Source organism: Amphiprion ocellaris, chromosome 16 (genome assembly GCF_022539595.1).
Source record: "Amphiprion ocellaris isolate individual 3 ecotype Okinawa chromosome 16, ASM2253959v1, whole genome shotgun sequence".
NCBI classification, from domain to species: Eukaryota; Metazoa; Chordata; class Actinopteri; family Pomacentridae; genus Amphiprion; species Amphiprion ocellaris.
The window spans coordinates 14,438,164-14,450,967 of NC_072781.1; the positions used below are offsets into that span (position 1 = coordinate 14,438,164).

The 12,804-nt window shown below is 40.3% G+C and overlaps 1 protein-coding gene across 27 annotated transcripts in view; it reads left to right on the forward strand.

Annotated features, from left to right (window-relative positions):
* Positions 1–12,804, forward strand: part of LOC111562983 (neurexin-1a) — a 249,785-nt gene that overhangs the window by 151,126 nt on the left and 85,855 nt on the right. The gene's annotated exons all lie outside the window — the stretch shown is intronic.

A 12,804-nucleotide genomic window follows, 5' to 3' on the forward strand; every position in this document is an offset into this window, starting at 1 on the left:
GACATTAATGCTTTATATTTAGGCAGCACATCACTTAGAAGACCAAAATATTCCTTTTTCTGCTTTTATATACTGCCTAGGCATTTTTGAGTGACGTAATCACTATCGGTGTAACGCTGACGTAATGCTGAGATACCTTGGGTTTCACTGAGTAGACAGTGTTTAACAACCTACAACAAAGCTCCACTGTAATGCTCTGGACTCTCTAATATTTAAGTTTTACAGTACAACACATTGAATTGCGAGTGAAAACTGAATTACAGAGTAGCACTGGCATTTTGAGGACATTTTTATTGGACACGGGAGCAACTCGGAAACAAGGCTGGAGTCTGGATCAGTGAGCAGAGTTAAACCTGTTCGAACGAGGGAGTCGGTGCTTCTCAGTGATGATGAGGGAGATGGGAGGTTTGCCAGCCTCCTGAGACAACAAGAGAGGCAATTAGGCCACTCTGCTGTGACCTGTCTGGGGCGGACAATACTGTGTTTGCCTCCTGCGCTCCCTAAGGACCTCGGGGGCATGTGGTGCTTTCAGGCAGATTCTATGACTTAATATCATAGCTGTTGCGGCTGCACCTCTTGTGCTATGAGTGAGAGCTCGCGGGGGCCTGAAGAAGAAGCTTTCTCTGTAACATGATTAAATTTTTGGTTGATCAGCACAGAGGGGGCAGAAATGCAAACTAGGAGACATGCTGTTCAACATGGTACCTGGCTTCAGGACAAAGCCTGCTGTTGTAAAGCCCCAGCATTGTTGTCTTAGCTGTGTTGCAATCGGTTTAATTTCCATGGGGCTTGTTCTTCACAAGGGGCGTCCATTCACTGCTGAAATTAAACATGTCAGGCTCAAGTTTTTCAGTAAATTCAAGAGCCATCGCCCTTCACATTTGATTTAGCACTTCAGCTTTCAATTTTAAACTATTAAAATAGCAGAAACTGACCTCATGTTATCATCAGTTGCTCTCTTTCTCTCGGCCTCCACCCCTCTGTGGCCATCTCTCATAGCTTTTGGTGTCATCATCAATATTAAAATCTAATCCTATTTGCAAAACTTACGTAATTGTACCTGCCTTTCACCGTCATTGTCACAGTGCATTTAACATTCTCGAGTGATTAGACCAAACTAAGCTAATAGAGTGCTGACGGTTAGTTCTATATGCAAATTGCCTCTGTTTCCACTCCATGAAAATGTGTTTTTTTCACTTAGTATGTAGCTAAATTTAGCCCCCATGGTGGACTACCCATCCATTATCTCCCAAACATTGTCAGGATGCAAGTGCAAAATTCTTGAAAGTGATTTCAGGATGTATATATATCAGCATACTGTAAGAGAAAACATCCTTTGTTTCCCTTGTATTGAACTTGAATGTCTGTCATTGATTTATGTGGATAGAAAAAGAAAATTACCATGGTCAGGATGTATGAAATTGAGTTGGAGTGTGATGCATTGTTTGTTTAGGGCTAGCAGTAATGAGGTTCAGACAATATCAACTCTGAGTAGCAGACATACCATTCATCATGGATAGACTCCCAGAGGTGATACTCTTCTTTCCCAGAGAAAGACACTGTAGTCAATACACTGGATAACTAGGTTATCATATTTTCTTTTGTACCTGCTGTTCTTATTTATTGTGAGTGGATAGATGAAATGATCTGATCAATAGGATTTTTTCATAGCCTAAATTATGAATCAGTGGTTAATGAGGAAATTGATTCGAAAGGTATTTCAGTATATTCTGTTTGAAACTCATACTGGCAAGTGCAGAAGTCAGTGATACGAAGTGATATGACAAGTCCCACTGTCTGAGCAAAATGTAGCCGCCACGTTGTCACTTGCTGCCTTTGCTGCATTTGTCCTCTCAGAATCATCACACATACGTTTAGCGGGGGTTCAAACTCCACATCCGTGATCATTATGCAATAAGCCTCAGAGGGAAGAGAGAAGAGACCTCCATCTCATACCTGCTCCTTCAACTTCTGCACAAATGCCTTTTGTATTTTTAAACTTGCTGGTTTTGATCAAAGTCGGTGAAGCAATTTAAGTGATTATGATCAATTTGAATGCTCTCCAGCTTCAGAGCTAATGGTTGAACGGATTACAGACGGTGCTCGTTGGTGCTGGCGCTGCTGCAGAGAAAAGATGAGTGGGGGAAGACAGAGGGAAGAAACTAAAGAAGACAGGGAGTGAAGAACAACAGAGATGAAGAGTAAAGAAAGAAAAAAGGAGGGAACGATAAAAGACAGAGGAGGGAGAAAGTTGATGGTCTCTGGTGTTGCCTTGCTGCCGGTGTGTTTTGGGCTTGTATAATATAATTACTCCCATGTCTCTGAGCTGATGTCATTCCGCGATAGTGTGGGGATGACAGTATCTTTGCTTCTGTGAGGCAGCGGAGATGATAGCTGCCCTGATACGGATCTGAGTACATGTTCCTCTGCTCTAGAGGGAGCACAGGCAGTTATTGACCCACGAATGAGAGAGTGAAGATTGCAGTCATTTCATTCTCCTCTTCTTCTGATGTATGAGAACACAAACACCCTCTTTTTTTTAATTTGTGCCTGCTTCAGGTCTTTAACCTACTGGCATCTTATAATCGCCTGCTCTCCTCCTCCCCAACTTCCTTCCTTCCTCCTCTCTGCACTTCATCTCTTCTTGTCTAACCCACCCCCAGCTCCCTCGCTAGTCTACAGAGTCCATCCAAGCAGACAGAGTGGGCAGCCTTTTGTGCCTGCAGTGGTCTGTGTGGTTTCGGTGGTGACCAGGCTATGGTTGGCATGAAGGGAAATGAGACCTGACTGTGCGTGCGGTGGGCAGAGAGAGGTCGGCTGAGTAATGTGTCCGGTTTCGGATTAGAGACTTGGAAGATGGGAAGAGAGAGAGAAAAAGAGCCCCCCTCCTTTGACTCAAGGGGATGTCTGCTCCCCTCACATGCATCGGTCCTGGATGAGTTTGAGTCAGGAAGCTCTTTACCCATGAGGCACTTAGTGATTCATCATCAACAGCATCTTCTTTCATCACATACCTCGTTTTTACTTGTTCATCCTGTCTGTTTACTCCTCTGGCTTTCTTTCTCTGAAGGTAGTTTTACTTTTTTAAAAAAAGACTTCAAATGAGTAGTTGTCTGGTTACTTGCTAGTGTTTTAAACATGTGACATCTACGAGTTTGGTGCAGGCAACTGACCTTTTTTTTCATAGAAATGGAAAACTAAAGTATGAAGATCCAGTAAAATCTTTGATTTTACAGTATGCAGTGTTGATTTTACATATCTGTTAATGCTATAATCTGTAATGGTATGTCACTGTAGCACTAACATGCTACACCAGATTCAGAAAAAAAGCATGAGTATCCTTAGATTAATTGAAAAATGAATGATTCTCATGGACAGATTTTGCTTGTTTGAAGGGCTGTGGAAGAGTGCTGCAGCTGTACTGCAGGTCAAGGTGTTATAGACAAGAAATTGTTTAAATAGTTCTCCACAGTCCATTCTGATTTATTCTCTAAAAGCATCTCAGTTTCCCATAGAAGTGACAAAACAACACGTTATATATATGTGTGTGTGTGTGTGTGTGTGTGTGTGTGTGTGTGTGTGTGTGTGTGTATATATATATCTATATATATCAAGTATGCAAAAGCCCACTTTTTTCTTTTTTTTTTTATCTAATCTGAATTGAGTTCAATCACCCCAGAGAAGCCTCATTCTCTGTCATCATAATGAGGCAGGAGCTATCTCAGCCAGTCAAGCCTGTGGAGATGCACACACACACTCATGCACACTCGCTAAGAAATGCACACAAGTTTGCTGCACACACAAAGAGCAAGACTCTACCAAATCGTCTTTCATCTCTTTGATCACTTTGAATCACTGTCACAACCAAGTGTGAATGCGGGTCGTCTAAGCGATATGCAGATCTGCACATTGGGGAAGGTTTCATTGATTTAGTCTAACATATCACTAGTTCCAATTTAAAATGGGTCATAAAGATAAGTATGCACTTGGAAGGTATGAAAATGTAATGGCGTACAGTAGTTTCAACTGTAAAGTGAAAACTTCCATAATAATGGACTAATTGGTTCTTGGAAAGGTCATTGGGAGAAAAAAAACGAGGATGAGGGTGGAATCTTTCAACCTGATAACCTCAACCACAGGGGAGGCCACAGAGGATGGGTTTCTGTGAAAGCCAGCTTGCAAAAGACGAAAATGTATGATTGCCATTGATCATCCGATCGATAACAGGCCTCTACTTAAATTTCACACAACTGTTTTGGGAGGGGGAAAAAAACCCTCCATCCTCATCTTCCTATGTGGGTGGTTTGATTGACAGTGTTATAATTATTCTTAGCTTACAAATTATTACCTAACAACTTTATTATCATGTATGTTGGCTTAATGATAGTCCCGAAAAAATAAAAGGTTTAAAAAGCGAATGGCTGCCCCGTGTCACAATAGGAGGCCCCCCTAAGAGCCAGCCATGTCATAACTATTCTTTCTTTGCAATTTACAATTGCTCACCTGCAGCAGAATGGCAACAGAAAAAAAGCTGCCCCCTAATCCACTCTAATAGGATTGTGTGGGATTTCACCTTCCTCATTGCTCCTTCCATCTCTTAGAGCCTCGGGCCTGCTGGCAGGGGCTGATAAAAACACGCCTGCCTAACACCTAAGTGCAAGCTAATATTAGCATGTATTTTGCAACACAGTGTAGAAATACAATGCATACCCACGCACATTCCTTTTTTTTCCTGTGTTTATATATTTATTTGTTTGTAGATACGTGGTATTGGTGTGAGATAGAGGACAGCACAGCTCTCTTATGGTCTTCCTACATTGCCTGTTGATAAGGGGGAGGCAGAGCTGTATATAAATTGTAAAGGCAGGAGCTGTGCCGCACGACAAAAACTCTCTCTCTCACCTCGACAACACATGTGGCGTGTTTATTTCGGGGGATCGTTCTTCCTCTTGATCTTCTCCAGATGAATTTTTATTGTACAGTATCATTTCCATAAGATATGCAGCTAATTAAATAATATCTCACCACTTAGTGAGCTTACTTACAAAGTGAGGCTACTCAGCAATAGGCAAAGCAGATGTTTAATCCTGCAATTAAGGCCAAGGCCTGCCGTCTTGTTGTCTCGTGGGTGCGGCTTACAAAAAGAATAAACACTAAAAATGAAGCCGTGTCATACAGGGACAGCATGAGAATTATCCTTTGGAATATGTATGTTTTAAAGTAAAGTTTTAGAGGTATAGGACACATTTTTATTTGCATGTGCTTTCTAATATATGTTATGTTATCTTTTATTTGCATGTTTTTGTCAGTGCATTGTATGTACCAGCCTAAATGTGTTAAACAGGAACTGCTAGTTTGAAAGTGTTGTTTACAGTCTATTTTTGAGGCATCTGCTGCATATCGCTTCAAGCTGAACAGTGACTTCATAAATAAAAGGACATTGCAGAATGCTTTACCTGACATTTTCCCTTATATGCAGATACAGAGATGCAGGTGTATTAAATCATCCATCCATCCATTATCTATACACTACTTAATCCTCATTATGGGGAGCTGGAGCCTATCCCAGCTGACTATATGGCGAAGGCAGGGGACACTCTGGACAGGTCACCAGTCTATCACAGAGCTACACATAGAGACAAACAATCACACTCACATTCACACCTACGGACAATTTAGAATTATCAATTAACCTCAGCATATTTTTGGACTGTGGGAGGAGCATCTGGAGAAAACCCACGTGTGCACGGGGAGAACATGTAGAGAGATCCTAGGCACAGGCCGGGACATGGATTGGGGATATTCCAGCTGCAAAGCGAGTCACTGTGCAGCCTGTATTAAATCATTCTGTAAAAAACATCAGCCTCCAAGCATTTTGTAATTATCTAAGTATAATACAGACTGCTATATCATTTGCTTTCATGAATAGTGCTTATGTTGGATTGTTTTCAGTAAGGCACAGGAGCTCTGTTTGCTCTTAAAACAGGTTTTTTTCTTTGTGAGAGCAGTATTTGTGCTGATGCAGTTTGGGCTGCATATGGTGATGGGCAGCGAGAGTTGTCTCTCGTCTCAGATCAGAGCTTTGGCCCTGGACTCTGTTTTCTGCCTCACTTCCACTGTGTAATTATCCCCCACACTTGTCTTTTTCAGTAATTAGAACTGCAGTCATACTCCACATCTGTTGGCTCCCTAATAGAGAAGACAACAGCTTCTAGAGACCATTTGGAGGCTGTGATGTTTGGTACATGCTAGCACACAAACAAACTGAAACTAAATAATGTACTGATGTCAGGATGGCATATAATCAGTCTGACAGGCTTTTAACTGGGAATGAAAACGCTGAGAATTGACTGTTGCTTGATTTTCTTTAAGTCTAACTTTGATACGTCTGTTGGCTGGCACATAAATTAAACACTGGATGCAAAAAAATCTAATCAACAAATTGCTGGCAAACAAAATGGCTGACCCGAACCGAGAGAAAGGGAGCATTGTGTCTGAGGAGCAAATGAGGCAAGTGATGATGAGAGAGTAAATTAGAAGCTGTCGATACTGTGAGACACTTCTATGAGAGCCAAGGCTGTTGGCGGGGGAGGCAGATATGCAGCTGGTCAGGGTATCAAAGGGCCCGTTTGGTGTATTGCCCCATTAAGACACTGGGTCTTGTCAGCTCTGCCTGGATGGGCCATTCTGCTCCACAAGGCAGGGGCTCATGTATCACTTAGGACTTAGGGGAAGTGAGCAGGGCCGAGGAGGGGGCAGAAGGGTGTGAGTGACACTGGTCGACTGAGCATTCATGGCATAATGTTACCAGCCCAGGGGGTAGAACTTTACCTCAACCATGAATTGATGGTCCCCTGCCATGAAGAGCGAGGGTGGTTGGTATGGCTACCCCGGGGCCCCGTCATGATGAGGTGAAGGCTTATCTCTTCAGAGCAGTGTGAGGATAAAATATGGTGGAGTGCTGCAACAGTACGTTACAGGGCTAGATTTCTTGATTCGCAATTTTTATCAGACTATAGATACTTGAGGGCTACTTAAAGGATGGGTCCAGACTCTGACTTTACATATCATATACATCATATGTCAAAAGAGTTATTGAAATCTGTAAACAACATTCATGAGTTGACTTAAAGCTAATAGAAGACTTTAAGGAGTGAAGAAATCATAGTCATTTTGTATAGATTTTTCTTATTTTCTTACTTAATTAGAATCAATTCTCATTTCAGATCCTGGAATCTATAATATATGTAAGCTACAATATCAAAGCAGACTTTTTTTTTTTTTTTTAAATCAAACCTTGTCACATACTAGACTACACTATACCAAATTGTGATCCAAGTATTGCCAGATGAGATGTTAGTGCTCTGCAGATAGACCCGGTTACCCTACAGCTTTTATTGGGTTTCAATTTTGATTAACAGCATGAAAATTGAAATTGAAATTATTACGCACACAGAGCATATTAAAAGCCTATAACACACAGTGTAGGATGAAAACATTTGCAGTCACATGTAGCTGGAATTTTCTAATCAAGTCACAGAATTTGCTGTAACATTTGCTAATTTAGATTGCTGACTATTAGCTTATCACATATGGCATTTTAGTATTGTATTGGAAATAATTTGAACAGCCTTTACATCCACTGGAGAGCAGTCAATTGGTTTCCTCAGTTTCACCTTGCAGAAAATAATGTAAATAAATAAAACTGCTCCAATCAGTGCTTTTTTTAAATTATTTTTTTAATGTATATACTTCTGTTTCCCTCCCTCTCCCTCCTTCCTCTTTGGTGTGGTCATTTTGTACTGTACTTGCCTTGAGGTCTGACTTAAGTGCTACCATGTTTTCCTCTCTCTCCCTGTGTTTATTAGGTTTCGTTGCTCCTATAATTTTGGAGCCTGTATCTTATACCCTCTAATAAGGATGACCAATCATGGGGGCAAGCAGCAATGCCCCACTTTTAGTCTCCACTTAATTTAATTACATCAAATTAGCAAAGCAGGGAGAGAAAGGCGGGGTAAGAGGGAGAGGATTAATCCTTTGCAGCTTATGAAGGCAGGTTGGACACTGTCAGCTGTCCTGTGTGGAATTGCTGCTTTGGGATTGTCTTCATTAGAAGGAGCTTAAGGCTTATAGGTCACTGGATATTGTTAAAACAATACTGTGGAAAGAGGCTAATTAGAATATTTGCCTAGTCCAGCCTAAAGAGTAAGGGTGACTGCATAAGGACTTTAAATTCTTCTTTTTTTTCATATGCAACTGTTTATTATCTGGGTTTTCCTTTGGGTTATTCATTATTTTGTGAGTCAGTTTTATTTAATTGCAGTTCTAATTGTCAATGAAACATTAAAACATATTTTTTGTTGTTGTTGTTATTGATGTACTTTAGTGCATTAAAGTAAAGGTGTATATTATATCTCTATTCCTAACTGTAGATATAAACGATGCAGTATTGGCCAGTGGTGAAGATTAGTCTCCGGGCAATGAACTGTAAAAGTTTGTATCGACTGTGCTGTATATATGCCAATATGCCCAGACTTATTAAGCCAACACAAAATAAGCAGGCAGTCTGCACTCTGGGTTGATTTAGCACCTCTGTCCACTCTGCTTTCTGCTGACTGCAAAGAGAATAGCTTAGCTCGAGCCTTCTGATAAAGACTGAAGGGAGGATTTATCATTTAAAAAAGGGGGGGAACGAGAGAGAAACGTGGCAAGAAGCGAAGCAGAATGTGGCAGAGTATGCAGTATGCAGTATTTTATGTTATGAGTTAGTTTCACGACAGAACTGCAGCAGTTATAGACCGGCTGGCAAAATTGCTTCGAATTCCTACCCCGCACTCACACAATAAATGTTTTGGCTCTGCACTGTAGCAGAACTGAAATAATGTATAAAACGGATGGGATTCTCACACAATCCTGTATTTTCATCTCAGTGAGGGAATCCTGGCCCCTCATGTTTAATTTAAATGATCACATCAAAAGTTAGTTCTCCTGTCATTTTAGTTGCACAGGATTGTTCCAGCTTCAACCTGTGATGAAACCTTTTCCAATGCCTGCTGGTTCTGTTCTGTCTATCCTATTATAAGGGAGGCAGTTGTTTGTGCTGTGAGAGGATTAAGACAAGTCAACAATCCATAGTCTTTTTAGTCTCCCAAAGGGCTGCTCACACACCAGTGAAGATGGAGAATGGCTTTTTTTTTCCCAGGATCAACGCTTGAGAGTGAGGTTTAAATTGTTGAAAGGGCCTCGCTATACTGCGATGGAACAATGGACAGATATAGAAACAGAGATTGGGTCGGGGGGCTGGCCACAGGGATCTAGCTGCATCCACTGTACCTTGTGTTCCTGCTCTCATTGTCCAGCAGAAATTCTTTAATGTGCACCCACAAGACGGACAACCAGAGGCTGTGCTGTAAAAGGCGACTCCTAGCAACTAGCAAGCACAATTGCTTTCATATTTTCCGAGCTGCTGTTGTTCTCTGTGCTTAATTATTCCAGCACACAGAGGCTGCCAGTCAAAGGTGACAGGCAATTAATCACCAAACATGTCAAAGCAATTGGTTGTGTCAAACACAAACGTGACACCTGACAGGAAGATCTGTTTGACTCTGCAGGCATTGGTTTTTTTAATGCAATGCTATAATTACTTAAATGATTGAAATAAATTGTTTTCAGATAATTATTATTGCTCATTTTTAATCCTTTAGTCAAAACAAGACAACAATAAAAAGAGTAAACTATTTTTTTTAATGAATTACTCTAACTCCATTCACCATTTAAATTATTCTTAATATAACATTCCTCAACAGTCACCTTCACACTGTGAAACCCATTTTCTAAGAGTAGCACAAACCCACCATGAAAATTCAACATTCAGATAAAGGCAGCAGTCAACTAAGGACAAAAACTAGACTAAAAAGAGTATTTTACTCTTCCAGATAAAGGTTAAACAAGAGCTGTAACAAACCGGCATAAGATACGAGCTTGAGACGAGACCGCATTTAACATTTTCGAGCAACACCAGTGTGCCTCCTTGCCTTAAAAGTAATATTTTTTGACATTTTCATTGAGATCATTTGAATATTTTCCATCCTGAGTTGACCTCTTTAACCCACTATTCCTGTCCCAAATACCCAGGGCTCTATTTTTGAACATCAGTGGACAAACAAAGGCAATGGCAGAGGGTGTAGAAACTGACTTTTGTCATGACCAGACATTCACAGTGCACATGTGGCACTCTTGGCAACAGGTCAGACTGAATTTTCCATAGATGTGTTTTTCAGCACTGGTCAAAGCAGTGTGCTCTGAGCTACAAAGCTCTGGCAAATCTGATGCACAGTACAAAAGGGATCTACTGCACGAAAAAAAAAAAAGCTCTCTCAAGAGGAAACCCGTGTCCTTGTGCAAAAGGTGCAAAATTGCCACTAGCAAACTTATGGCACTAAATTTAATTAGCTTGGGAGGAGATAACATATTAGGGCACTGAGCTGCTCTGCTGCTAAGAGCTTCATTGTGAAATGAAAGAAATGGTTCATTGACATTAGGTGGAGAGCCAAATGGAACCAGCAGCCAGCTCCAGGGACAGTGTGGCTTTGGGAAAGGTGCATCCACCAGCCTGTTCCTTATTCAGAGTACAGCCACATGTGGATTTGCTTTGAGAGAAAAAAAAATTAAGCTATTTTTTACCGCTTGAGGGAATTACATCAAAGTCAAATTGGCCTACATATCCACAAAAGGACTTGGTGAGTCTATGCGTAGTATTCGTACATACACACATGATTTGATAAAGTAGCACAGAAATGTGGCTGCAGTGCATCACACACCAGCATTCAACGTGGATTCAGCTGGTGAGCGAGACGAGCCAGAACCGTTAATACAATGGCTCCTCTCCTCCGACTTTAGAGCGGTAAAGTTCACAGCATGTTGCCAGAACACCAAGCAAGAAAAACGTTGACAGAAATGTCGCCTCACCAACACAAAGCCTCACTATGCACCGACAGGAAAGTACAGCGCCTACAATCTAGGACTATCCAGGAATATGTCCAGAACAGATGTTTTACATTTACAATAGCAGCAAGAGTGAACAAAAAAAAATAGCAGAAAATAAAATAAATAAAACTGATAGGAAAGTCACGAATGTAGCTGAACAGACAAGAAAATATCAATACAGACAGTTAAATTGAACTGGAAATTACACATAGTAGTCTTCATCATGATGTAATTTGTAAGACAATACCTTTGCTTTCCCAAAAATGACAGAAACAACATATCACACAGAATAGAACTTACTAACATTTACTCCACAGGTCCGGTTTGTTGTTAAAGGTTTTAGAAAGGTCCAAATATATTTTCTTTAAATAATTAAAACAAAATGTTGTTATGTATTTACTTCTCTGAAATCCAAGCTGGGTGTTTTTTTGTTTGTTTGTTTTTTTCTGCAAGATTTGTAGTTACCTTGGGTTCATTTCTCACTACAATATAAAGTCCTGCACCTTTATTAAAACAGCAACCCATGACTTGAAGCAGAGGGAATGTGTCTTTTGTGGAGTATAACAAAGTGAAATGTAAGCAAAAATAAAATAAATATGTAAAAATAAATAAATAGAATAAGTAAATCAATATGCACAACATTTTTCCAGGTACCCACAGTTGTCTGGAAAATGTTTTTTGGTTTTCTGGAACCTGGATTTTTATAAATTCTATATATATTTTTAATTAGTTTACTCTCAGCTTTGCCTAAACACAGCCTGCAATTCAGCCACAGTTTATTTTTGAAGATTTGTTTTAAAAAAAAAAAAAGTGAATGGGTAAGGGAAACATGTTTTTCAATTAAATAACTGTACTGATGATACTGTGTAAAGTGAATGACAATTTTGACACTGAATTTACCGTGATATTCTTTGAACAACTTCCAAAATGAACAACTCACTTTGCTCTTCCATCTGAACTGTGTGTTTCATTGATTCACCTTTATTTAAAGCAGCAGGACGTTACTATGTAAACATTTCCTTTTGTAACCTCCAGAGTCAGTCACAAACACCCACATGCAGGTAAAATACAAATGCAAAAGGTCTTTGACATCAGTGCTCAGGGTTGCTGTGTCGTGTGCTGCTGAAATAGCTACAAGACTGGCTAACAGGAAAAATATCATTGTAGCTCAGACACATCATCCATTGACATTTAAATAATCAAATCATGCCTTGTTTTTCTGCCTTCGTCTGTTATTGCTGGTTCATGTCACATAAGGTCTGAATAATATTTGATGCATTTTGTCTGCCAGGAGAAAAATGACACTGTTGACCAAATAAGAGCTCCTGTTCCTTATATAATAGATTGATAGATATCAGGTTATTGGCGCCATTATTTTGGATCACAGGGTGTGATGTACCATTTAATTATGCACTGATGGCGTACGAATGGTCCCCCTACTCGACTGTCTGTAATTCACAGCCTCGCAGTCGCTGCCAAGTTAGAACATGCAGCTCAAAAGACATTTAATTAGCTATGTGTTTGAACGGTTTAGCTCATAACCCCACATTCTATTTACCACTTCATCTCCCCAACTGCTAGACCATTTAATTGTCCCAAAAGGTAAAATACAGTGAGAGAAAGGTGGTTCGGGGGGAAGAAAAAAATTGATGAAGTTGACTCACAATTTTCCCTCATGGCACTAAATCTTGAGAAGCATTGATCGGAGATAGCTCCTTTACCACATACCGATAGTGTTGGATTGGACAATAGTGTCCTCATAAATCGTGGTAATGATTTCTCTGAAAACTGAAATGGTAATCCAATAGACGTCATTAA